Source organism: Panthera tigris, chromosome B1, assembly GCF_018350195.1.
Source record: "Panthera tigris isolate Pti1 chromosome B1, P.tigris_Pti1_mat1.1, whole genome shotgun sequence".
In the NCBI taxonomy this organism is placed as follows: domain Eukaryota; kingdom Metazoa; phylum Chordata; class Mammalia; order Carnivora; family Felidae; genus Panthera; species Panthera tigris.
The window spans coordinates 155,963,084-155,990,836 of NC_056663.1; the positions used below are offsets into that span (position 1 = coordinate 155,963,084).

The window sequence follows — 27,753 nt, forward strand, 5'->3', positions numbered from 1 at the left end:
TCTCTCCGTCTCTCTCAAAATAAATAAATAAACTTAAAAATGTTTTAAAATGAACAAGTATTCTAATTTAAACAATTTTTTAAAAGAGATGTGAGGACATAAAGATATAATATGCGATAAAATTTTCTAGTACTTAAAAGCAAATAGATGTGATAGAAAGTGTTTGAATGGTGATGTGGGGAGCCAGCAAATCCTCTTACCAAAAAGGAATGATGAAATCTGGACAAACATCAAAATCCACCAGTTCACAACTCTGGAAATTAATCTATACAATAAATAAATTAAAAAAAAACCCAGTTATTCAAGAAAAACTACTAAACCTTGCTCAGAGCAATGGGTGTCTACAGCATTTTTACACAAAAATCTTCCCATGCCCTATCACACTCTACCGATTCTGTGACAGTAGCCAAAAGGACCGGCAGCCTCACTGCCACCAGAAAGAGCTGACTTTTCTGATATAGAACTCCAAGGAAAAGTCTCATGCTCAGAATCATTACTGAAAGTAATAGGAATATCAGCGGTAATTGGGGAAGGCCAACAGCATAGCCATCTGAATGTTCAAAAGACTCCGTACTATTCAGGAACACTGAAAAGTGTCCTCGTTATATACTTATCCTTAGCTGAATATGAAATCCTGCACAAGCAGAAAGTAAAAGCTGGGTCACACTTGTAAACTGTCTGAAATATAAATGCATGCTTCAAACCCAAGACTTGCTGGCTCAAAGTGTTTAAGTCCAACTACTGACCAGTCACCGACTAACCACTAGCCAGTCAAAGCAGCTACTCTAAACATTAAAAAAAAAAAGGAATTCAATGAGCAAAAACATTAATGACTGTACATTGTAAAGTACATGATTTCTGCAGAATTCATTCAGAAAAGTCACTAAACAAATAAAAAACAAAGAACAATTTTGGGAAGGGGAAATCAGAATCCAGTGTTGCTATATTATATTATCTAAAATATCTGGTTATCATCAATACCACCAACAAAATAACTACATGCAGAGAAACAGGAGAGTGTGGTCATACATAGGAAAAACAAAAACAAAAACAGTGAATCATAAGAATAAGAGCATACAGTTACTCAAAACTGTAGAGTTATTAAAACTTTAAAACAGCTACCATATATATGTTCAAATAATCAAAGGAAACTATGTTTAAGGAATTAGAGCATACGTGGCAATGCCCCATCAAACACAAAACATAAATAAAGAGACAGAAAGTTTAAAAAAGAAAAGGAAAATAGAAATAATGGAGTGGAGAAGCACAATAACTATGATAAAAAAAAAATTCACTAGAGAGGTTCAGTATAAGATTCAGTCCAAAAGAAAGAAAGAATTAACAATCTTGAAACCAGATCATTAGACCTAATTCAGTTTGGTAAAAAAAGAAAAGAAAGAAAGGAAAAAAAGAAACAAGAAAAAGTAAAGAAAAACAGAATAAAGGCTCAGATACTTAGGAGAAACTATGAAACTGGGATGCTTGTTTCCAGAAGGAAACAAAGAGAGAAAAGGGGGCAGATGATATCTTTGAAGAAATAATGGCCAAAAACTCCCCAAATTTGATAACAAAAAAGTCATCTACACATCTGAAAACCTCAGTGAGTTAGACTCAAAGAGATTCAGCCCTAGACACACCAAAATGAAGTTGAGAGAAAAAGAAAAATCATGAAATTATCAAGACTGAAAGGTCTCATTCAGGATTCATCAGGCACAAGTAAACCCCAGTAAGATTACAGCTCATTTCTAATCAGAAACAATGCACACCAGAAGGCAGATAATAAAAAGAATAAACGGAGATAATGGATAAACTTCAAGTAATGCCCCAACATTTAGAAATGAATAGGTTTTTCACAGTAGTTCTGTGAGAAGTCCTAGTTCTTTGGCTGAAATGTAGGATTTTTTCACGCTTCAGTATGGATAGTCTCTCTTCCACATCTACTTTACTTTTTCATAAAAAGGATTAATGCTAAAATATCTATTTAGATATAAATATATATCTAGTATTATATTTCTTATTTTCATTGAATTTTCTTGTTAGCTAAATGTCATCAGAACATACTAGAGATGTTATATTTGCCATGACTTTGTACCTAATCACCTACATACCTTTCAAAGCTATGCACTGGCTTGATGTCTATTTTAACAATTACCAAGACTAGGCTGATAATATCACCATGTAAAGAGCTAAAACATAAGAGAAATAACAAAGAACATGGATGTTATGCCTGAATATATGTTAAAAAAGAATATATTTTTATATAAGTAGGTATAAAAATAACATTTCCCTTTATTTTCTGCAGTCATGATAGAATGACCTAGTACTCTATATTAACCATGGATCAAAGTGGGAAAAATAATTGCCTTATAGATTGCATATAGAACATATATACTTGGCCTATACTTGCAGCTTTATTTTTCTTTTCTTTTTCTTTTTTGTATTTGTTTTGTTTCATACAGATTCTTCCATTGTTTTTCCCTGTTTTCCTATTTCAAAATGTTGATGGAACTTGGGTTCAGTTTGACCTATTCTTCATTCTTGATAAACTCTCCAAATAAAGCAATAAAATAATTTCATATTGAAATGAGGCATACTGACAAATGAGTTTCACTGCAACTGAGATTTATTTTTTTGTATTATGTAGAGATTGCGATAGGATTTATTGGTAAGATCCTTTAATCTGTATCTACTTTCACCACATTCATGAGTTAAATTTGCCTTTTTTTAAAGCTTTAGAGTACCATTAAGTGAAAATATATCATATAAGACATTATAAAATATAGAATGTTAATAGCAAACATTTCCTGTTAATTTTCAATAAAAGTTTAACAATTTAACTATATTTTAAGTGAATAATGGTTTCTGGCCTGGCCTGTAAACATACTAAAGTAACATGTTAACAAAAGTACTGAAAAACGTTTAAAGAGAAAGCAACACAATAAACAAAACTTTTTTTTTTTTAGTTTTATTTATTTTGAGAGAAAGTGAGTGCACACCAGTAGGGGAGGGGCAGGGAGAGAGCAAGAGAGAATCCCAAGCAGCCTCTGTGCTATCAGCATGGAACCCAAGAGGGGCTTGATCTTACCATGAGATCATGACCTGAGCTGAAATCAAGAGTTGGCCACTTAACCAACTGAGCCAACCAGGCTCCCCTCAACAAAAACTTTTTTCAAGTTACCTTACTATATATAAAATTTGGTGTTAGGTTCTGGGATATTTAGGATAACTTTTATTTTTTCCTCAATACCTGATATAACTTTTTACACCACTGATATAACTTTTCACATATCTGTATATAACTACACATAAATTTAGTATGTCAAATGTTAAAATTAAACAGATAATCAACTTTTCGATTATTTTCAAAATATATCCCCTTCCTATGAGAATAGAGAGGTGATGTCAGCCCTAAGTCTTGATATTTTTAAATTCATGTGCAAGAGAAAATTTGTATTCAATTTAAATGAATAGAACATTTTCTTCAGCAGAGAGACTAGATTGTCAGGTGGGAAATGTCATTGCAGGAATGTTTCACAGAGATAAATGAATTCCACAAAATCCCTACACTATAGTACTTCTCTGGGAATAGGTCCACAGATTCTGCAGAATACAGGATGATCACAAAACAGCACATGTCTCAAGTCTGGTTGAAGTGAGGCTAAGTTTAGAATTTGTTCTTTCCTCTTTCAGACATCGATATACCCAATATATCCTAGAACCATGTTGCAGATATTTACACCTCCAAACTTGGGTAAAGGAGATTTATCATTTTTATATGATTGGATTAAAAGTTTCCCCAGCACTAGTGAGATCAACTTGATATTTAGTAGTGTATTTTCAGTTTCAGATCAATGGGGTTTACTTACTATTTTTTTTTTACATTTCTGTGCTGCTTGAAAATTCCAGTACCCTAAAACAAATCTAATATTAAAGGTCATACATATTATGAATACATGTTGCTTTCAGTTCAGATATAAGCTTTGTCTTTTTCACAAAGAAGAGTCCGTGCCTAGCTGGCAAGTTGGTGGGGAAGGATAAGCAGAAGTCCATTTCTGTGGAGGTTTGAGGCTCTCATAAGAGAACTTACAAGAAGAAAAAAAGGAAAAAAAAAAGAATGTCTGAATACACAAAGGGAAAAGAGGAAACATGAATTTGAAGAGATTAGTCATTTGGACATCTTCCCTCTAAATCCAAAGAAAGGGAAGACCGCCATTAGCAAATAGAGAAATGTGTTTCCACAAAATGCTACATTTCAGGACCTGAGAACAACAATTTGGTAGGTTATGAACAGATTCTGACTCTGAAGAAATAGTAAGACGCTCACTCTCTCATGTGTTGTACCAAAGAGCTTATGGGTACTTCTGGTGCATCCATGGTGTGGACTGGGAGACTATGAATGGAGTAGCGTCCACTGAAAGAAACTGCATGTTCAGCAGGCAGAAGTGTCTCTGGAGGGCTTCTATGCTGTGAACTGAAACTCACTGAGTGACAGAAGTAACAGTACCCAATGAAAGTGGCAGTAGCAGGCAGAGAATGCTATCGTCTGGACTTATTTCACCAGTGAGACAACTTGGGAAATCCAAGAAATTTAGGTGGAAAGAGCAGGGACCAGAAGGAAGGCTGATGTTCTACATTAGCCCATGCAGAAAGAGCCTGAGAAATATAAATTATTTCTGTTAATGGTACCCTATAGGCTGGTAAGGCCTGTGGAACCTCTATTCATGGCAGTGGTGCTATTCTTAATCTGTTTTGACAGAAATATGAATAGATACATATACTTCCCGTCCTCTGAGAATTACACACTGTGTGTGGATACTTTGTATCCATAACTATTTTTCTTTTCTTTTTTTTTTTGGTCACACATCTGTATTTTATCAGTTTACACATACTAAGCAGGCCTTATTCCATGTACCTGTTTAATCTCTTCCTTCACATTCCCATGTTATGTTTCTGTCAACAGTAAAGCCTTTTTTTTTTTTACTCCAAAAAATATAACCTCTAAACTGCACATTGTACCTCTTGTATTCATTTCTTCCAAATTGAAATCACTTTCAGGTTGGTTTTAACTAAATAATTATCCTCAAATGGACACAATAATACTGACATAGATAATAGGCATATTTCTAAATATGACATTTTATAACGTAGGTAGTAAGTAATAGATCCAAGTGTTAGGTTTAATCTACAGTTGCATGTTAAAAAAACAATTTAGGTGCTCCGATATTTTCTAAAATGACTTTCAGAGCATATGTATAATCTTATATTGATAAAATCATTTTGAAATTAAAGATTATTTTCATATGCAGTTATTTCTATGAAGTAAACTTGCTTTTTCTGAATTCCAACTAGATCGGTCTAAACTGCATATATTTGGTGCAAAACAACCAAATAGGATATGAACTTTCAGATATTTCCAAAAGATCTATTAAAATGTGTCTCTTTAATCATATATATATATATATATATATACATATACAATATGTATACATATGTATATACATATATAATATGTATATATATATATATATATATAACATGTAATATGAAAGTTAAGATATCACAGCTGAAATTTTCTCTGCATAGGAAATTTTATCATTGTTATTCTTACTCTCAGCAGATGTGGTAGAATAACAGGAACCGAAAAATGTGCATTTATTAATTTCCAGAACTTGTGATTATGTTTCTTTACTTGGCAAAGGACTTTATAAATGAGATTATGTGTATGGGCTTTATGATGGGGACATTATCCTTGATTTTATAGGTGAAACCAATGTTATCACACAAAGTGGAAGAGAGAGGCAGAATAGACAGAGATGAGACTGTAGAAAAAAACAGTCACAGAGAAATGTAAAATTGTTGGCTTTAAAGACAGATGAATGCTGGGGTACCTGGGTGGCCTAGTAGGTTAAGCTTCCAACTTTGGCTTAAGTCATTATGTCACTGTTCTTGAGATGGGGCCCCAGGGTGAACTCTGTGGTGACAGCTCAGAGCCTGTAGCTTGCTTGGAGTTCTGTGTCTCCTTCTCTCTCTGCTCCTTCCACACCAATTCTCTCTCTCTCTCTCTCTCATACACATAATTAAACATTAAAAAAAAACAACAACACATGAATGACACCAAAGAATTCTGGAATTCTCTAGATGTTAGAAACCTCCAGAAAGGAACATAGCCCTGATTTCACCTTCATCTGCAGTGTTTGACTTCTAACTTACAAAAACTGTAAGACAGTAGATGCATTTGATGTTGAGCCACTGAATTGTGATAAATTGCTATAGCAGCAGCAGAAAAAATATTATCATTATTACCATTATTATCATATAGTACATATCTAATAAAAATATGCTCCCCATACCTCCATGAATGTCACTACCTTCCAAGTTTAAAAAGGTGGACTTTGGGAAATGATCTTAATAATGAGTGGTCTCAGTTTGACTTTTCATTTTCACATGGCCAATTGCTGCTGGTCTCAAAATACATGAGTATTGAGTATTGAGTATTTGTCTCTATCAAACTCTTAACAGTCCTTTAGGATTCACCGTCCCTATTTTAACTTCTCTTTGCCAGATTTACTAAATTTCTTTTTTTTTTTTAAGTTTATTTATTTATTTTGAGAGAAACAGAGGACAAGCAGGGAGAGACAGAGTAAGAAGGCGAGAGAGAGAGACAATCCCAAGCAGGCTCTGTGTGGTTAGTGCCACAGAGCCCTATGTGGGGCTCAAACTCATGAAAACCAAGATTATGACTGGACCTGAAATCAAGAACCAGATGCTTAGCCAACCCAGCCACCCAGGTGCCCCCAACTTCTTTTTTAAATGTCTCCCCTCACACACACACTGGGATAATTGTTCTTCCTGACAGAACCCTGTAAGGTTGGGAATATATATGTTTTTATGGGGTAAATATTAATATAGTATCCTATTACATTATATTTAGGATCTATTTTATTCCCTATGCAAAGATTATACTGGTTATAGGTAAATCATATTAGGCTTTCAATCTAATATCTTAATGTAAACCTTCATTTACTGTAAGGTTGAAATTGAAAACCTACATTTCCCAGACTCTTTTAGCTAAGATTCTGAATGCAAATTAGATTCCACCATTTGAATGCTGTGTAGTTGTAGTGATATGTGAAAGGCAAGAATTAAGCAGAAACTACTCCTTTTGTGGCTTTTGACTGTTATTACTCAGGAGAAGCGAGGGTTCCCAACAATAATGTTGCAGGGTCCAAACCCTGGCTTTCTTCCTTGTTAACAAGCAGAGGGGTGCAGTGCCTTAATCTGGTGTCTCATTCCAGGACAGCAGCCCCAGGAATACATTTTCCAGCTTCCTGAGTGTTGGGCTGTGTTGGCAAAAGGCAAAGGTTCTTGTTTCTGGCATATTTTCATTTGTGACCTCAGAGTTAGTGCTCTAGGAGTAGATCAGTTCTGTAGCTCCGGGAGTTATTCTGGGACACCCCAGTTTAGGAACTGTTCCTTCAGCCCTGGCAATGCTTTGGTAACCACATAATTTCCTGTATGAAATTTCTTCATGTTTAAAACTGCCTACAGTGGTTTCTGTTTCCTGCATGGATCTTTGGTAGAAAAGTCCATTCAGGAGATCTAAAGATATAGTATCCATAGAAAATTGCTATGTTATTTGTGACAAAAAGTTGAAGTCTTCTCTGTTATTAAATGGATAATTAATTGTAAGGCAATTACAGCACCTTAATTACCAGACATCTGCATCTATAAATTCATGAACATAATTTTTCCTAGAATTTGAATATGTATATTCATTTCTGGGGCAAGGATTATACATATGCCTGTCATCATTCTAAATAATATATTAAATGAAAAAATGATAATTATTCAACAATGCATAAAGTGTCATCTGTTTATATACCGGGGAGAAAAATCACAAAATGGATACATATACATGTATATAGGAATAAGGCATATTATATATTATGTAGTGATATATATATGTATATATATCCATCTTTATATCAATTTATCAATATAGATATATAAAATATTGATATAATTAAATATAGAATAATATAGCTATAGTAGCATAATATAGAATAATATATATAGATTTAATATATAATACAGATGTACAGACTGATAGAGCTAAAGATGTATAGATAATGGGTATACCTAATGTAAAATGACAATTGAATCTGCATCTTTCTGAGTTATGGGCCAAATAATATAATAGCTATCTTTCTAAATATCAAGGAAAAAAAATACTGAAAGGGGATGTGCATGAATATTCTGGTTCAATCCATTTATAATCAGTTCTGCCAGCACTTTCCAACTTTAATGGCACTTTCTTCCAGGAGTTAGTCTTTTATTTCAGTGGAGATTTATGAAACCTCTTGCAGGTAGTCATTAAAACGGAGACCACCTCTCACCACAGCCCTGCCACTTAGTTTGCTTGCATTATTAGCTGGGCAAGGCACTGTATATGGTAATTATGTTCTCAATAATGGAACCTACTCAGCACACATTAAGTTTCCATTCAGAGTCACTCTTTTTGAATTTTAACCTGAAGGAGTTTGCAAATAGGTAGGCACAGCAATTTGAATCTGCAAAATGAAACTTTTATTGCATTGATGATATTTTTAGATCTGAAAAACATTGTGCACTTAGGTAATCTCACTTTTTTATACATCGTCTTCAGTCATATGTATTTTTTACTTGAGCTTTCAAATCAGGGACAAAACTTATTAATTTATGAGAGAGATATTTTTACTCTCTGAATCCATTTCCTAACCTTGAGGTATTTTACAAACCTGTCTCTCTAGGTTTTGAGTAATATATTTTTCTGCTAAATACTGGAGAAATTTCAACAACATGAATCCTTGCAATATTAAGAAATCCTAACAATAAGTAGACAAAAATTTTCTCTGGTATAGTTAGGCTCAGGAAAGGTGATTTTCATTTTGTGAACTCTGTTACGGTTTTTTTAAAAAAATCTTTGGTGAGTAAAAGTTGTAAATTTAAAGCACAATGTATTGATTCATTCATTTGCCTGAACATAAGTTTTATGATATCCTTTCCCCAACCTACCCTATACATACTACAAGTTTTAATTGCTAATAGCCAATAATTCTGCATAACAATTTTTTTCTGTGACCACACATACATTTACAACCAGACAACCTTCTGGAATAATTAGAAAGTTTTATTTTTCCAAGAGAGATTTTATTAATGTATTTACACATATAATTTTTGTGTGAAATGAGTGCTGTCATCTATTTTTTTAATTTTAAAAACAATTTTTTTTATTTTAAAAACAAAAGTTACAAAAAATTCTTCAAGATAAACTTATGATTTCCTGTGACTATTTCACCCATTCACTTCTCAGAGAAGTTGGTGTGAACTTCGATTAAGTCACAAGCCCTCATTGGATCAATTTTGTAAGAGAATGCCAAAGTCTTTGTCAGTTTAGTTCATTTTCAAGGCACATAGTAATAATATTTATTAGCAACTGATATTATCTGAACTTCAAGAATCTGTCAGAATACAATCTCAAATTTACTGCCACTTTGTACAATAGAAATTTCAAGTAAGAGAAACAATATAGGTTTTTTGGTTTTTTGGTTTTCTTTTTTTTTTTTTTTTTTTTTAGTTTATGTATTTATTTTGAGAGAGCGTGAGGGAGGGAGTATGAGGAGGGGAAAGGCAGAGAGATAGGGAGAGAAAATCCCAGCCAGGCTCTGCACATTCATCGCAGAGCCTGACTCAGGGTTGGAACTCAGGAACCATGAAATTAGGACCTGAGTGGAAACCAAGAGACAGAGGCTCAAATGACTGAGCCACCCAGGTGGCCCAACAATATCAATTTTCTAATTAAGTATCTGTGATTCCGGACAGTCTAAAATATCTCTATAGATAATTCAGATTGTCATAAAGATTAGAATCAGATCTACTTTTTTGGCATCTTCCATTAAACCATGGCTTACACTTAGGAGTTGATTAAGAATTAACCTTTTGTGACTATTTGTTATATTTATTTTAATGATGCTTATTGAGACTACCATTTCTATTAGATTTTTCACAAGAATCATTCTGGTATCCACACAAGGAACGATTGTATTTGTTAACAACTGCTTATTTTTAGCTTATGTAACCGAACTATTTCCTACTTTGCAGTGGCTATTCATGAACTTAGAACCAAATTTATGATCTATTACTCTTTGCCATATTTTTTGTTCTAATGTCATTTCTGGCTTCTATTTTCCCTTTACCTTACTTCATACATTATGTTTTTGTTTTTTGTTTTTTTTTTTTCCTTTTTGTGCACATGTTCTTGCAAACTGTCCTAAACTGTTTTTGGATCAATGAATATTATGAATAAATACATATGTAGGACATCAAAAATAGTACTAATTTAAAATTTAAATGTACCCTATATTCATTATATTTAATATAGAGTTATTAAAGTCATAAATATGACTATGTTTAAAATATAAGATATTTAAATTTTATCTTTACAATATCTTAATTCTTCATTTCAAGGAATCTAATTCAGTGTTAGTGCCGTAAAGAATTAAAAGTTTAGAAGCATTTAAATGATTGAGATTTTTCTTAAGTTTATTTGTTTATTTTGAGAGAGAGAGAAAAAGAAAGCACAAGTGGGGGAGGGGCGGAGAGAGAGGGAGAAAGAGAGAATCCCAAGCTGACTCTGCCACACTGTCAGCGCAAAACCCAGCTCAGGGCTCCGATTCACAAACCATGAGATCATGACCCAAGCCGAAATCAAAGAGTGGAACACATTAACCGACTGAGCTCTCCAGGCACCCCAAATGATTAAGTTTTGATAGTATTGCATAGCATATGACTGTACATTCTTGAATACAGTCCTTTGGGAGCAAGTGTTCTTTTCTGTTTTGTAGATGGAGAAATGAGGTATTGAAAGGTTATGTGTGTCTTCCAAAGCCAAAACAACTGAAAGTCATATATGGAAATTGAAATAAAAAGGTCATATGGTTTTATTTTGCTTATATGAGTAAATCTCTGTGCTTATTTTTTAAATAATTTATATAAAACCAAGAGCATGCACATTCTTCTATTAAACTTAGAAACCGAAAAAAGTTTCTTCTACATTATCAGTAAGATTATATAAGAAGTTATGAAACATTTTCCCTCTACTATATGTATTTTCTAAAATAAGAACAATAGCGAATAATGTTAGATTTAAGAACACCTGACTAGGGTATAAGAAACTTCAGATATAAGTTCAAATTTAGCTACTAATAAGTAATGCATTTTCATGTGGTCACTTGACCATATTTATGTTTTAATTTTTTTCTTCTATAATATGAATGGGATCAACTCTCTTTCAGCCCTAATATTCTGTGATTTTTTATTGTGTTTGAGATCTTCCAATAATTCATACCCAGGTAGTTTTCAAGCTCCACCATAAGAATAATTTTGTGTAGATTTCATTTCCTTTCATATCACCTTTTAGAGGTACATTAACATAAAGTTGTATATTTTGATCCATAGGAAAAAAAATATAACTATATTAGAACAAAACAGAATGGCAAGTAAAAACACTAAATGCCAATGAGAAAAAAAACTATCCATCATCCTATAATACGTTTTCCATTCTCGTCCCTCAGCACGCATAGTTAGTATAGATATTTATTGTCTTCCTCCCTTCAGTTATGAGGTTATTCAACGTTGTCACCCAGTTGGTTATGTGATTTTCATATTTTTCATTACACAATATTTGATTAAGTAAATGCATCATAGCTGTATGCACTGCATACTTTAATATATGATGGTTATTAGTGTTATTATAACAAACATCTTTATGCATGTAATTGTCACTTTTTCCAGTTTTGTTATTTTTATAACTAAGTAAGTCAAGTAAAATGATAGTTTCTTGCAAATGATTCACACCTTTTAACAAATTGCTTAGAATTATGATATTAGCCTAATGAATTAACATATAGAACACTGCATTGAGAAAGTTATTTAGGAATAGTGTTTATTCCAAAAGACCTAATAGTAAAATTAAATAATTCATAGTTCTTAGGAAGAACCTGGGAGAGTTTGGCAAAACTTAGCTTTTAAATAGTATCTCAACAGGTAGCTTGCATTACTATAAGGGTCAAAAAACTTTTTTTGTAAGAGATCATATAATAAATATTCCTGATTTTGAGGGAAAGACAGGTTCTGTTGCAGCTACCATTGAAAGCAGCTGTAGATAATAAGTAAACACATGGGCACAGTTCTTTGCCAATAAAACTTTGTATACAAACATAGCAGAGTGTATTTTGCCAGCTCCCAATAAAGGAATATCCAGTTGGAAGAGATCTGTTACTTTTGAACATTTTTATGAGATGAAGGGGAAAATAGATTTTAATTTATTATAAATGGAAAATATTTTGGCATAAAAAAGCATTCATAATTTTAGTTATTTTCCCTAAAATTATTTTCTCTTTTTCTTATTGAGTGTGATTTCTGTAGATTCATGTATTCACTTGTTCATTCATTCAACAAACATTTACCAAGCTTTCAATTTGTTTTAAGCCCTCTGTTGAACATTGAGATCTGTGAATAACCCATTCACAGTCTCTACCCACATAGAGCTGAATAGTCTAGGGAGATATAAATACACATTTAGAAATTAACAAATATAATTTATTAACAGTTGATATTCATGAACTATGAAGACGTACAAAATTGTATGGGAATAAGTAACAAGGGCCCTATTTAGTTTAGGAATCAGTGTGAGTTAATAATGACATAATTATGTGAAACCCTGGGCTCTTGTTTCATATAAACTATATTTGTATACAGACTTTTCTATAGCATAAATGATTAGGAAATGTATACAGACTTTTCTATAGCATAAATGATTAGGAAATAGAAGCAATATGATATATCCATTGTTTTATTTATGCTACCATTCATTAGAATGACATCCTTCACTCATTACCTAATTTTATACCACTCATTACATCATACATTTTGAGAAATTATAAAAGACAGGAAAAATGTATACCCACATTTAAATGTATAGTTACACTTCCAATCTCCTTGGTATTTCAAGGTCCTTTAGATGGTCTTTAAGTAGTGGGATTAGTATATCTAAGCTCCCTTTAAGCTTGTGATGTAGTCTGACTCCTTTAACTTTGAGTAGACATTGTTGAGGTGTTACCCTTCGCGGAGTGATGGGTATAAAAGCTGATGACAGAAAGTAACTCATGAAAAAAGCATTTGCAGTTGTCATTTAACTATGAATGTGTCAATGGAAAATGAATTTATTCACTGTTCTATAAAATACAGTTCTCTGTCCACAGAAGAAAAAAAATCTGCACTATAATACACTGAAATTCTTATTGCTGTAAATCCACAAGTCATGCTCACTTGGTGAGAGGAGACTTTTTCATTTTTAAGATGTTCTATATTGTTTTTTCTTTTAGTTACAATTCTTGAATCTATATCATGTAATACAACATGCATATAAGAATTGTTGGAGAATTACATTATTTTTCATTACCAATTTAAAATGAATAATTATAGTGTTGGTGGTCCACTTATAATAGTTTCCCTGTAAGTGCTATTAATTTCCTTAAACTCCAATGGATCAAAAGTAAAATTTACATGTGATAGAACAAGAACAACAACAATAAAAACTCCTTTAACTTCAGGCAAGGAGTGGCGACTTCAGGCAAAGTAGAATGAGAGGCGCCCCCTTACAGTGATACAGTATTTCTAAGCTTTAGCAAACTCAATTATTGTTCAGTTACATGAGACAAAAGGGAAAAGTAATGGAGACTCTGTTAAAAATGATTACTGGTAACTTAGGAGTCCAACTAAATAATGATTTGTATCTTAAATACTCAAACACATTTCCCCTATCAAGAGTAAATAAGACACTTTTTTTTTTCTGTAAGTTTCAAGTCAAGTTTGAGAGTTGCATTTACCTGGTTTGCTAAATAGCCAGAGACATTAGAAAGAAGCAACATGACGTGATAAAAAGGTCCATATCAACAAGGTAAAAATTGTTTTGATCAAGCCTTAGATTTGCCATTTATTAGTTAAGGGGCATTAACATAAGTCATTTAATCTTTCTTTACCTTAGTTTCTTCAAATGTAAGGAATGAATCTAAATATATTACAAATTTTTGTAGAGACCAAATGATATGATGGAAATAAAGCAGCTGTTATTGTAACAATAATCAACAGTGAAATTTATAATAAAAATACTCATAAATTTTATATGTGTAGCAAATATCCTTATATCTTAAAATTTTGGCTTATTAAATAATTTTAGGTGGTGAAAACAATTTATTTTCATAATAATTTACTCTTCCAGCCATATGAGCAAATAACTATTAATTGATTTAGTAATTATTTTTTGTTCATTGAATATTTACTGAGAACCTACTGTGTTTCAGACACTATAGTAGGCAGTGAGATAGATTAGTCATTATTAGAAACAAAATTGAAGTCTTAGATTTTTCATGATGGCTTTTCCCAATATTTTATTAATTTTTTTATAATGTGCACAAAATTACAACCAGTGCTCATTTGTCCTCTATCTTGAATAAAAATGTGTTAGCATTATTCCACAGCTGATTTATATACACATATACATACACATACGTACACATGTACACGTATATGTGAATCACTTTGAAAGTAGCTTACAGATAGACTTGTCACTCATTTTTCCATATTCATTACCTAAAAATTCAGCAACATACCAATGTCTAAAAAGTTAACAAGAATTCCATAATATTTTAATAGAATTAATATTTAATATAATTTAATAGTTTTAATACATTCAAATTTTCTCTGATGTCCTCAAACTGCCTTTCTATATTGCATTTTTAAAAACAAGGATCAAAATTGCTAGAAACTAAAAAAAACTGGGTATAGAGGAAACATACCTCAGCACAATAAAGCCACCTATCACAAGATACTGCTTGCTATTTTCAAAATCAATAGAAAAAGCTTTATACTCTATATATCTGAAAACTATCTTGCAGAAGTTTCACTGCTTGTTTATTCTCTCAACTTGCCAAAAGTGCCTCTTCTGTCTTTTCAAATTGCCCTATGAATACTTTTTTTCTTCATGGTGAAAAGTCATTCATCAGGGGATTAATCCTTTCTCATATGATAGGATAACTAGTAAAAAAACTATTCATGGTGTCATAAACAGCTATAATCTTGAATAAAATGCATATGGGGCTCTGTTTTTAGACTTTGAACATCTAACAGGGTAAGACAATGATTCCTGAGAGAATAGCACTTATGAGGTAAAACCCATATTGTCACAGCCCTTGACCTGGGGATAATTACCCAAGCACAATGGAAAGCATGAAATGTTTTAAAGTCAATAATAATATCAAAAATTAAATATATCAAAATTATAGTATGCAGCTAAAGCAGAGCTTAAAGGAAGTGTTTTACTTCAAACAATGACTATATAAAAAATGGACTAAGGTGTAAGATCAATGACCTAAGTTTCTACCTGTAGAAGCTAGAAAATATATGAAAAATGAAGCCAAAATAAATACAAAAAATGACCCAAAGCAATCTACAGGTTCAATGTAATTTATATCGAAACACTATTGGTGTTTTTCACAGAACTGGAAGAAATAATCCCAAAGTTTGTATGGAACTAAAAAAGACTCCAAATAGGGGTGCCTGGGTGGCTTTGTCGGTTAAACTTCTGACTCTTGATTTCAGCTCAGGTCATGATCTCACAGTTTACGAGTTTGAGCCTCGTATCGGGTTCTGCACTCTTAGTGCAGAGCCCTCTTGGGGTTCTCTCTCTCCTTCTCTCTCTGCCCCTCCCTTGTTTCCTTGCTCTCTCTCTCTCAAAACGAATAAACTTAAAAAAAAAATAACCCCAAATAGCCAAAGAAATCTTAAGAAAGGAGAGCAAAGCTGGAGGTATCATGCTCCCTGATTTCCAACAAAGTTACAGTAATCAAAACAGTATGGTACTGACACAAAATCAGATGCATATAGCAATGGAACAGAATACAGTCCAGAAATAAACCATGCTTATATGCAAATTAATCTTCAAGAAAGTAGGCCATAGCATGAAATGTGAAAAACAGTCTCTTCAACAAATGGTGTTGGGAAAATCGGACAACTGCATGAAAAACAATGAAACTAGACCATTTTCTTACACCATATACAAAAAAAACCTCAAAATAGATTAAAGACTTACATGTGAGGCCATAAACCATGACATTACTAGCAGGAAACATAGACAGTAAGCTCTTAGATATTGGTTTCAGCAATAGTTTTTGGATCTGTCTCCTCAGGTGAGGCAATAAAAGCAAAAATAAGCAAATGGGACTACATCAAACTGAAAACAAAAACAAAAACAAAAACAAAAACTTTTGTATAACATGACAGAAGCCATTAACAAAACAAAAGACAATGTATTTAATGGAAGAAGATATTTGCAAATAATATAACCAATAAGATGTTTATATCTAAAATATATAAAAACACATACAACTAAATATCAGAAAATAAGCAATCTAATTTAAAATGAGCAGAGGACCTGAATAGACATGTCTCCAAAGAAGACATAAAGATGGCCAAGAGGTACATGGAAAGACACTCAACATCACTGATCATTAGGGAAATACAAATCAAAACCACAATGAAGCATCTCCACATGCCAATCACAATGGTAGTATCAGAAATACAGAAAATAACATGTGTTATTGTAATGTAGAGAAAAGGAAACTTGGTTCACTGTAAGTGGAAATGCAAAATGGTACAGCCACTATGAACAGCAATACTGAGTGTCCTCAAAAAGTTAAAAATAGAAGTACCACATGATCCAGCCATTCAACGTTTGGATATTTATATGAAGCAAACAAAACAAAACACTAGTCTGAAAGATATACACACCCTTCTGTTTATAGCAACATTATTTACAATAGCCAAAAAATTTCAGACTCAGCTGTTACACATCAACAAAGTGAGCCAGCAGATTAGCAACAACATGTACAAATTGCAATAGCATCTGGTACCCTATATTAACCCTCAGTGCGTTATGGCCTTAGTCAACTTAGCTAACTTTAATCCAGAAGCCTATAGGGACGGGCATTCTGGAAAATGGAGCTCAAGTTTATGAGTATAGGCACAGAACAAAGCCAATACCGTCCACCTCTTGGCAATCTGAAATTCATAACCATCACTTCTAATTTTACTTACAAATAAAGAAAATAGCAAAATCCTGCTTCTGCATAATGTCATGTAGTGATCCCAAATAAAATGAAAATACAGTTTCCCCAAAATAAACACATAGTCTTTTTATCCATATTTAGTAATGATCAGTCTTCTTTTACCTGAGTTGCATTCTCCTTCAATATATTGTACCAAAAATACTCAGATATAAGGTTGACTACTATTAATACCTCATGTTAGCAGGCAGGGAAAGGAGATTTTTTTAAAAGTGATAAAGGAATTATTTAATATATACTCAAATGTTTTCAGGTCCTCTGCACTGAAAAAAATCATAAAACATTTCTGAACAAAGATAAATGAACCCTTCTTTCACCTACTTTAGGCTTTTCACTTCCGGGTTTTACTCCCACATGACTGGAAGGGCTCTTGACATGACAGTTGACTTGACTGACTGACTTCTCAAATTTTGGGACTATGAAAAATATCATTCTTCTAATATATCCTTTTTAAGCACAGATTTAAATATCCTGCCACTCAAATTCATACTTTCTTATTAAACTCTGTCTTTACATTTATCCTAAGTTGTAATTGCATCTATTTCTAAATCTTCTTGTATATATTTTCTCAAAGTTTAATATAGTTTTCATGGAGTTAAAAATAATTTTTTTCTGGTTAATTACAAATCTAGAGTTATACACAATGACGGAAATACATTCTATTTGCAAATATTTGCTGAAAGAATGAATGCATCCAAACTCTTCTCAACCTTATTTTTTTTTCTTCATATACTGTAAACTTACAATCTATCCACTTGATGAAGCCATAAGTTCCATGACCTCTCCTTACTTACCTTCTGATTTTAGGACTTTAATACTTACTGATTCATCATTCTTACTGTCTTATATGTTTCATTTCTTACCTTCTCTCTGTCATTGTCTTAGTTCAGACCTCATTACTTTACTTTCACTTTACTAAGTACACTAAGTATCAAGAAATGCTTCACATACTTTTCACCTAGTGTCCCATTATCCAATAGGTAAGCTGTGGGTACCACAGAAAGGCAACAGGCAATATCAAAGTTTTTTGAAAGGAATGAAAACATTTCCTATATTTGTTATTTGATGTGTTTGTATATTAGTCTTCAAGATGTTTAATTTGGGGGAAATCAAGATTAATTTATTCTCATCAATTTTCTAATGTGATATAATAATTCAGAGCGTATTGCCAGTAGTTACATTGTCTTAAGTTGAGGTCCTGACTATGCCTCCTATTAAGTGTCTGTAACTGTCCTTTACATCTTTATAAATGAATCCATGTAAAACATATAGTGCTCAGTGTACATAGTAAATGTTAAATGAGTGTTGCCTATATTTATTTATAGTTACCAGACACCATTTCTTTTTCTTTTCTTTCTTTCTTTTTTTTTTTTTGTTTTCTTAGTTCCCAGTGTTTTACTTCAACCTTGTGTATCTTGGCCATGTCTTATAAAATAGTCCCCTGATAGGCTCTCACGACACTCAGAAATTACCTTTTTCATGCTCCATTGCAGTTATCTGTTTATTTATCAGATTCCCCACTAGATATGAAAAACCTTGAAGGTAGAAAGTCTGACTTCAACCAGTTCAGTTGCATAGCTTTGCAGTTTTGTAACACATATAACTAGCAACTTCATTGATAGGCCCATCAGGCAGGACCGGAGAAATCCTGACAGGTAGGATGAAAAAAGTTAAAGAGATAAATGGCATTCAGAATAGGTCCAATTTAGAAAAAAAGTATCAATTTTGAAATTGAAGACCATATTAATAAATACTTAATTCTGAAAAGAAGTTAAGCAAAAGGTCAGGACGGAGAGATACAGTGAGGAAAGTCCTCATATAATCTTCTAAATAAGAATGTGTTGTTTCAGTTCTATTATATCAGTCTGAACTTTCCACTCCTGGGCTTACCATGATTGCTATTGATGTTCTATCCAGCTTTGGATACCCTGAAATATTGATAAGTATACCATATGTGCAGTAGACGTTCATTAAATTTTGGGAATTGTATTAGTAAGCAGAACTGTTTTTTCTCCAGTTATTAATTCCTATCCATAATAAAATAGGAATTGAATTGAAACCTTTTAAAGGTGTGGATCTCATATGTGTACTAAATTCTACAGCCCACCATTAATTCTTTCACTTTACTCTGCTGCTTTTTCATGTAAGTTGCCATCTGCAGTTATTGCATTTGATAATAAGTATTCATGTCAAAATTTATAAACAAATCTGAATTCAATAAAAAAATATATTGGCAGCATTTTTGAGCAGATTTTTTTCATAGAAAATGTAAACTCATATAAGCCACATGAATTAATTTAACATTTTTAAAATAACAAAATGAGCTATAACATATTGAGTAATATGTTGACATCATTTATATAAATACTTTTATGTTAGTAAATTTAGTTTTGAAAAAATAAATGTTAACCATAGTTATAGTTTTTTAAAAATGTATTCAGAGTATGCTATCTTTTGACAAATTTAGGACATTACACATTTCTTCTCATTTTTTTTCTTCAGCTAGCAAGGAAGTGTAGTGTTATTATCTATAGCTTACTACTGGCAGTGTTTAAACAGTTTTATGACTTAGCCAGAATTACAGAATATTTCAGTAAAGGAATATGATTAAAATACCAGGCTTTCATACATGGAAGGCTGTGCTTAATGTTTACCTTAAAGTATACCTAATCTAAATAGAGTGTACACCCACATATCCTTAAGAAGAGAAAAATATTATCCACATATTTTCAGAGTAAATTACAGAGTTTTATAATTTACAGAATGCTCAATGATTAAGTCCAGATGACTGTCCTGTATTCATTTTCAATAGTCATTCCTAATGTAAAACCACTTTCACTGTCTACATATTATGGGGCACAGCGTTTAAACCCTAGGAACACAACTTTGAGAGACACATGGTTCCTTCTCTCAAAATCTGAGCAGAAAAATGAACAAAAAGAAACAGATTATGTGCATTAAATAAACCAAAATGATCCATATAGATGTGCCTATGCTAAGCATAAGTGAAAACAGTAATGAGCTTGCCATGATGCTGGTGGTCTAGGTGATATCAATGATGAGTTTTTCTACTCTGTTAGAAAAGGAGATGTAAAAAAAAAAAAAAACAGGGAAGAATTTATTTTAGGCTAGAAGAATGACATGATAAAACCCACAAAGACAAGTATGTACTGTTTCTCAGTATATACTGACAAAAGTATGAATATCAATTTTGATATAATAAACTTCAGAGTAGTATATAGAGAGAGATAAGATTGGAAAGGTAAATAAGGAAAATTAAAAATATATGCATATTAAAAAAATACTTTGTAATGTATTGAAAAAAATTAATTCAAAGATTGACATGAGTTGGGGCACCTGCGTAGCTGAGTTGGTTGAGCATCTGACTCTTGATTTAGGCTCAGGTCATGATCTCAGGGTTATGAGATTGAGCCCCATGTCATGTCCTCACAGAGTGTGGAGCCTGCTTAATATTCTCTCTCTCTCTCTCTCTCTCTCTCTCTCTCTCTCACTCTCTCTCTCCCCTCTCTCCCTCTGCCCCTCTCCCTTGCTCATGCTCTCTCCCTCTCTCTCTCTAAAATAAACAAACAAATATACATTAAATAATTGACATGAGTCAAGTAATGTCTTAGAGAAAATACTTTTTTAAAAGGGTGTGATATGAGAAAACTATTCTAAAATTTAAAAAAAATGTGTATAAGAAAAGGATGATAGATGAATTGGATGGGAAAAGTTGGAGTCAAGACTAAGTCATTAAAGTAGGCTTATAGATGATGACAGAAGTCTTTGGCAGTGAGGAAGACAAAGTAACTCATAGATTCACTGAATGAGAGATGATGCCTTATTGTGTATTAGGGTGTGGGAAATAAAAATAATTTATCCTTTTCAGGCTGAGTAATTAGTAATGGTCATATCAGCATAAAATTTGAATTATGGAATATGACCATTTGACTGTTAGGTGATCCTAAGGTACTCAGGTAAAATATAAAACTGGGGAATGGCATAAAGCTATCTCTAAAGAAGAAAGATTTCAAGTCATATGAATCAATCAGCTTCATGAGCACAATAGTGCAAGGAGAGTCACATGTGTCTGTTACCATTTGTTGAGTTCTACATTGTCAGTACTAAGTTGAGTGATTTTTTTTGGATTATTGACAAATATGAGCACTCATTACAGTCCTTACATCATAATTTCCCTTCATGCTAACTCACAAAATTTGCTAGATGATATCAATAGGCTTCAAGTTAATTAAGTTTTATATCTATTTTAACATTAGATAAATTAAGACTCTACTTTTATTGATGGTATATATTTTCTCAGCTACACAAAAGACTGTAGTAGGTAGAAATCATTTTACAGTGTCCAAGTACTTCGAATATTAATTATATTACACGTTAGTGAGATCAAGCACAAATAATGCTAGAAACCTAAAATAGACACGACTTACTGCTACAGTGCTCATCTTTAACTTCATAAATATGTCTTAATTATTACATTTCTCTTCGTGTATTCTGAATCTCCTTTACATAATTGTAATGAATAGTTCCTTGAGGGCTTGTATCAAGTATTATTGTTGGTAAGTTTAAATTTATTACCACAATGCCTTTCAAACAGTGGTTGATCACATTTCTTTTCTTTTCCTCTTTTCTTGTTTTTTTCTTTTCTTTTTGAGAGCTAAATTATGAAGGACAGGGTGGTTATTACAAAAATGAGAGTAATATTTTAGGGCCCTCACATAAACAATGGTGGTTGAGGAAGACATTGTTTTTACTACTATCATGCTGCTTTAAGGTTTCCAGCTTAATTTTCCTTGAACCACACCTCTCCCCAATGCTAAGTGATTTTCTCCTTGATTCAAAATATTGTTTATCTTTTTACTTGCCTCTCCATGTTCCTAATACCATTCTGGACTAGTGAGAGGAATCCATGCACCAGAATCTTGAGTGCTTTTCAGCCATTTCTAAAGGTAGTAAACTGCCAATAAAGCTGACAAGGCTAAAATGAGAGACTCTTTTGTAGGACAAAAAACAAAACAAAACAAAACAAAAACACAAAAAAAACAAAAAAAAAACAAGAAAAGCATCAACAACAACAACAACAACAGCAACAACAAGAAACAAAACTCACACATACAGTTGAGACAAGTGTAGAACCCTGGATTGCCTATGTTCTCTGAAGGTCTATTGCTGTAGAAGGAAAAGAAAACCATCTACATTAACAAATGCCAGGTTGGGTTTAATTGTAATGTGTTTCTAGATTTAAAATGGCCACAATTAAAAAATAAAGTGACAATGTGTCTGTTACCAAGAATCATAAATATTGTTAGAGTGGATAAATAAATAATGTGCAGGTATATGAGGAGGGTGGTGTTATATTGCAATTAAATAATCTGATATCTAAATTCATCAGTGCTTCAAAATTATTGCATGGAAAAAACAACTTTTTCTTGACCTATCTTTATGGCTGTACATACATTTAAGCTAAAACATTTAAAGTACTCCAACTGGTAAAAAAAGAGAAATGAATTAATTCATATTTCTGCCATATACTGAATTATTTAGACATTTGATAGCATCGTGTAACAAGTAACTCAAAAACATGTAAATTACATATTTTTTATGATTGCCAATATATCAGCTACATCTCCACCAACATTAATTTAGGAATAACAATATCATCCAGTAAATTTCACTTAAATAATCCCGTCAATGGAGATTCCATTATAGAATTTTTTAATCATTGTAGTTCTTTGATAATTTATAAAATAGTAATGTAGAGGCTTTCAGAATCCTGGACTAAATTTAAATTACTAAAAATTATGGAATCTTCTGAAGCATTTTAACTACTTTATAAAATTTATATTAAAGCAATAGCAGTTTGTAGTTGCATTGAGACTATAGAAAATAACCAATATATTTTAAATAAACAGAGAAACACGTTTTTAACCTAAGAGATATTATATTAAATTCACATCTAAAGGCTAAATGCATCACTTACAATTAGAAAAGAAATAAAAGGCTAAAAAATATAGATAGGTTGTGGTATTTAAGTTTCTCTTTAAACTCATGCATCAAGATACAAATTATGCAATGGGTCACCAAAATCATATATCTCTTAATGATTAGAAAGTAAAAACAGGACTGGTTACTATGTTCAAAAAGAAAATGAGGAATTAGTCTCTATTTGAACATTAAATTGTGATGCTGTATTTAAATAATGCTTTTCTCACAGAGAGTTGAAAGCAGAGTTTACTCATGCTGTCATCACATATTTCAGAATTCCCATTAATTGGGTAGAATGTGCACTTATTTTTTCAGGGAGGTACCTGGGTAACACAGGATACTGTCATTGGTAATAATATCACCACAACTGGTCCATTCTTCTGTAGAAATTATTCCTGTGTAAATGCAAATTTACTTTGTCCTTTTGCAGCATGAATATTCTCATGTTATTCATCCTATGGTTCCCTAAATTTACTAGAGGTATGTTTATTTTTAAAGATATTAAATACCATGTCTTCCTGCTGAAGACTGTAATCACTCAAAGAGTTCATTCAAGCCATAAATTGCTTATTTGTAAGAAAATGCAGCAAATTCACAATTTCACTTACTGGTTTGGAATACAAACTAAACTGAACTCATAAAATTTTCTGCTTCCTATAAAATAGAGCAATATAAGGTTATTGAGCTGTAAGAAAAAAATACTATCAAGGAAACTTAGTCCAAAATGTATTACATATGCATATGCACATCTGCCTCAACATAAAACAGGATTTAGAGAAGAGGGAAAGTAGATAGTGTCATATATTTATGAAAATAATATTGAAGGTCAAAACATAACTGGGGAGGGTGGTTCAAGATGGCAGCGTAGGAAGACCCTTCCCTGTTACATAAATAGATAGATTATCTAGACAGAAAATCAGTAAGGAAACATAGACCTTAAATGAGACAATAATCAGATGGACTTAATAGATCTATACAGAACATTCCATACCAAAGGAGCAGAATACACATTCTTAAGTAACCATGAAATATCCTTCAGGATAGATCACATGTTAGTTAGATCAGAAAATAAGTCTCAATAACTTTAAGAATATTGAAATCATATCAAACATATTTTCAGACCACAATGGTATGAAATTGGAAATCATTCACATCAAAGGAAACTGGAAAATCATAATATGTGAGGTTAAACAACATGCTACTAAACAATCAAAGTGTCAATGAAGAAATCAAAGGAGAAATCAGAAAATGCCTTGAGACAGATGGAAATGAAAATATAATATACCAAAATCTATGGGATGCAGCAAAAGCAGTTCTAAGAGGGAAGTTCATAGCAATATAGGCCTACCTCAAGAAACAAGAAAAATCTCAAATAAACAATCTAACTTTACACATAAAGGAACTAGAAAAACAGGAAGAAACAAACCTCAAAGTTAGTTAAATGAAGGAAGAAAGATCAGAATGAAATAAATGGGATTGAGACTAAAAATATAATGATCAATTATCAATATAATAATAATCAATGACATTAGCTCTTTGAAAAAATAGACAATTGACAAACCTTTTACTAGACTCAGTAAATAATAGGTATTTCTTCAAAGAAGTCATAAAGGTGGTCAACAGACACATAAAAACATATTCAGTGTTACTAATCATCAAGGGAATACAAATCAAAACTACAATGATATATAAACACACACCAGTCAGAATTGCTACTATAAAAATGTAAAAAATAACAAATTTTGGCGAGGATGTGGAAAAAAGGGAACCCTGGTTGAATTGTTGGTGTGACTATAAATTGGTACAGCCACTATGAAAAACAGAATAGATGTTTCTCAAAAAAAAAATTAAAAAATAGAACTACCATATGATCCAGCAATTCTACTTCTGATTATTTATCTAAAGGAAAGGAAACAATAATTTGAAAATATATATACACTCCTATGCTTATTGCAGAATTATTTACAGTACCCCAGATACAGAAACAACCAATGTCAATTGATGGATGAATGGATTTAAGATGTGGTAAACACACACACACACACACACACACACACACGCACATACACACACATACACACACTGAGTACACACTGGAATACTACTACTCAGCCATAAAAAAGAATTGAATCTTGCCATTTGTCACAACATGTATGGACCTTGAGTGTATTATGCTAAGTGAAATAAGTCAGACAGAGAAAGAAAAATACCGCATGATTTCATTTGCATGTGGAATCTAACAAAAAAATTAATGATTTCCAGGGGGAAGGAAGTGGGGTATGGGCAAAGGAGTGAAGGGGAGTGGGAGACAGAGGCTTCCAGTTACAGAATGAATCAGTCATGGAGATAAAAGGTACAGCACAGGGAATACAGTCAAAGGTACTATAATAGTGTTGTATGGTGACAGATGGTAACTACACTTGTGGTGAGCATAACATAAGGTAAAGAGTTGTCAAATCACTATGTTGTACACCTAAAACTAATGTAATATTGTGTCAACATTAATTCAATAAAAAAAGAAAATTTGTGGCTGTATTAAAGCCACCATTAGATTTGAAGAATGACTCCTGGTTTTATTGTTTTCCCACCTTTTGATACTTGCTAGAGCTACTTTTTGTTTATTTATTTCTTTGTTCCCATTTTTAGTTGCCACTGTTTACTCACTTGAGAGAGAAAAAAAATTGTGGAAAATTTCCATGGATGTCGCCATAGATTCTTCCTCTTGATGCAGAAGTCTGATAAAAATGCACTGTTTACTTGTTATATCCATTCAATAGGTCTAAAAGATGTCTCTTCCCTGCTTCTGACATCTTTTTGCATATGCAGAAAGTTCAGTAACTCTCTCTACCTTGTCTCAGTCTACACAAAAGGAAATGCAAAATGTGCTAGATTAGTAACTTTGGGAAAACAATTTGGTCACATTCAGCCTACCTTCCTCCTTTCCTCTCTGTGGAACCAGTCTGTCTGCAGAGAAGACAACTTTTCTGCTTCTTTCAGGAAAACCCTTACCTGCCCTGCCCACCTACCCTCACACACAGGAGACTTCACTGGTCTAGCAGTCCCTGTGGTTTTGTGGGTGAATTTACATAGTTGTAGTCTGTTGTAGCCATTTACTCACATAATAAGACTTTCTCCAGTACTTTAGCATCCTCATTATTATTGATATTATAACCCAGTTTTAACCCTTGTATTGTTTTTCATAGTGTTATTTAATGAACCTCCTCAAATACCCATTGATTCAGAATGTGTTGCTTTAGATATCTCACAATGTGTTAGGTATTTTTCTAAACATCATGAAATATATAAAAATTATTACAGTAGACCATTCAGCATCAATGGAAGAAATTCTAATAATCCAGCACTGTGCTGGGTACAGGTAGATAGACACATGTCAAGACCATTGAATGAATGAATTAAATCCCTAGTCACATTTGAGGTGCATGTCATAGTCCCTGATGTGCTAAATACTATGTGTCATGCCAGGGATAGCATGGTATGAAAGTCTTGCATGAAGAGTAATCCAGCGCAGTGGGTAAGAGACTGAACAGGTAAGAGACTGTACATTACAGAATGATGCATGCTATCAAATAGGCAGCAACTATGGGAGTGTATCTGAGAGGCTGGGGAAGGGGAATGATTACTAGTAAAGGCTTTCTGGATGATAATATCTGAGCTACCTTCCCCACATTTATAGGGTATGATAGGAGATGCTAAATGGAGAGACCAATTGTGTGCAAGTTGTCTTAAAATTTAAGGCCAATAATTTTCACACATATGCATTTGACAGGCTTTATTTTCTGAAGAAATTGGGACTAAGATGAATTAGTATTTATTGAGATTAGTGAGGTAGTAGTTAATTACAAATTGTATTTTATGTTACTCTTTGAATGAAAACAGAAAAAAGCTAGTGTGTGTGTATAATGACAAAGTAGGAAAGTATTACTATGATAGAGAAAGATAGGACTCAGTAGAAAGAGAGGGAACGGTTAGGACCTAAGTTCCCTGGGTGGGGACAAATACGTATTTTGAAATAATGTTGGGAGCTGCTGACCAAGAGCAAATTCTCTCAAGGTTAAGGTTCCTCTTAAGAATTTTACAGACGCCACCTACTCCCCTACAGTTCCCCTCAAGAATTTGACAAACAAAATGCCTAACTAAAATAAGTAAACCATAAAACTTACGCTATACGAGACAGACAGTATGATCATAGTCTGACTCCTCACACAATGGAATAGGGCCAATCAGGAGTGAACAACCGAGCACCTAGAGTTATCAAGCCAATAATGGTAGAACCTGAGAAGGAACAAGGAGGAAGGCATGGGGGCCAACCAAAATCCTGTAAAATAAATGGCGATATTTTATTCTTTCTCTTTGCCAAATAGTATTCCATTGAGAAAGAATAAAATCTTGCCATTTGCAACAACGTGAATGTAACTGGAGGGTATTATGCTAAGTGAAATAAATCAGGCAGAGAAAGACAGATATCATATGTTTTCACTTATGTGGAATTTGAGAAACTTAATGGAAG

At 32.7% G+C, this 27,753-nt stretch overlaps 1 long non-coding RNA gene across 1 annotated transcript in view; it reads right to left on the bottom strand.

The window, feature by feature from the left end:
- Positions 1-26,075, bottom strand: part of LOC122237735 — a 51,344-nt gene extending 25,269 nt beyond the window's left edge. The window contains exon 1 of the long non-coding RNA XR_006216357.1: positions 25,890-26,075. This is a non-coding gene — a long non-coding RNA (uncharacterized LOC122237735). The remainder of the gene's footprint in view (positions 1-25,889) is intronic.
- Positions 26,076-27,753: the final 1,678 nt, after the last annotated feature.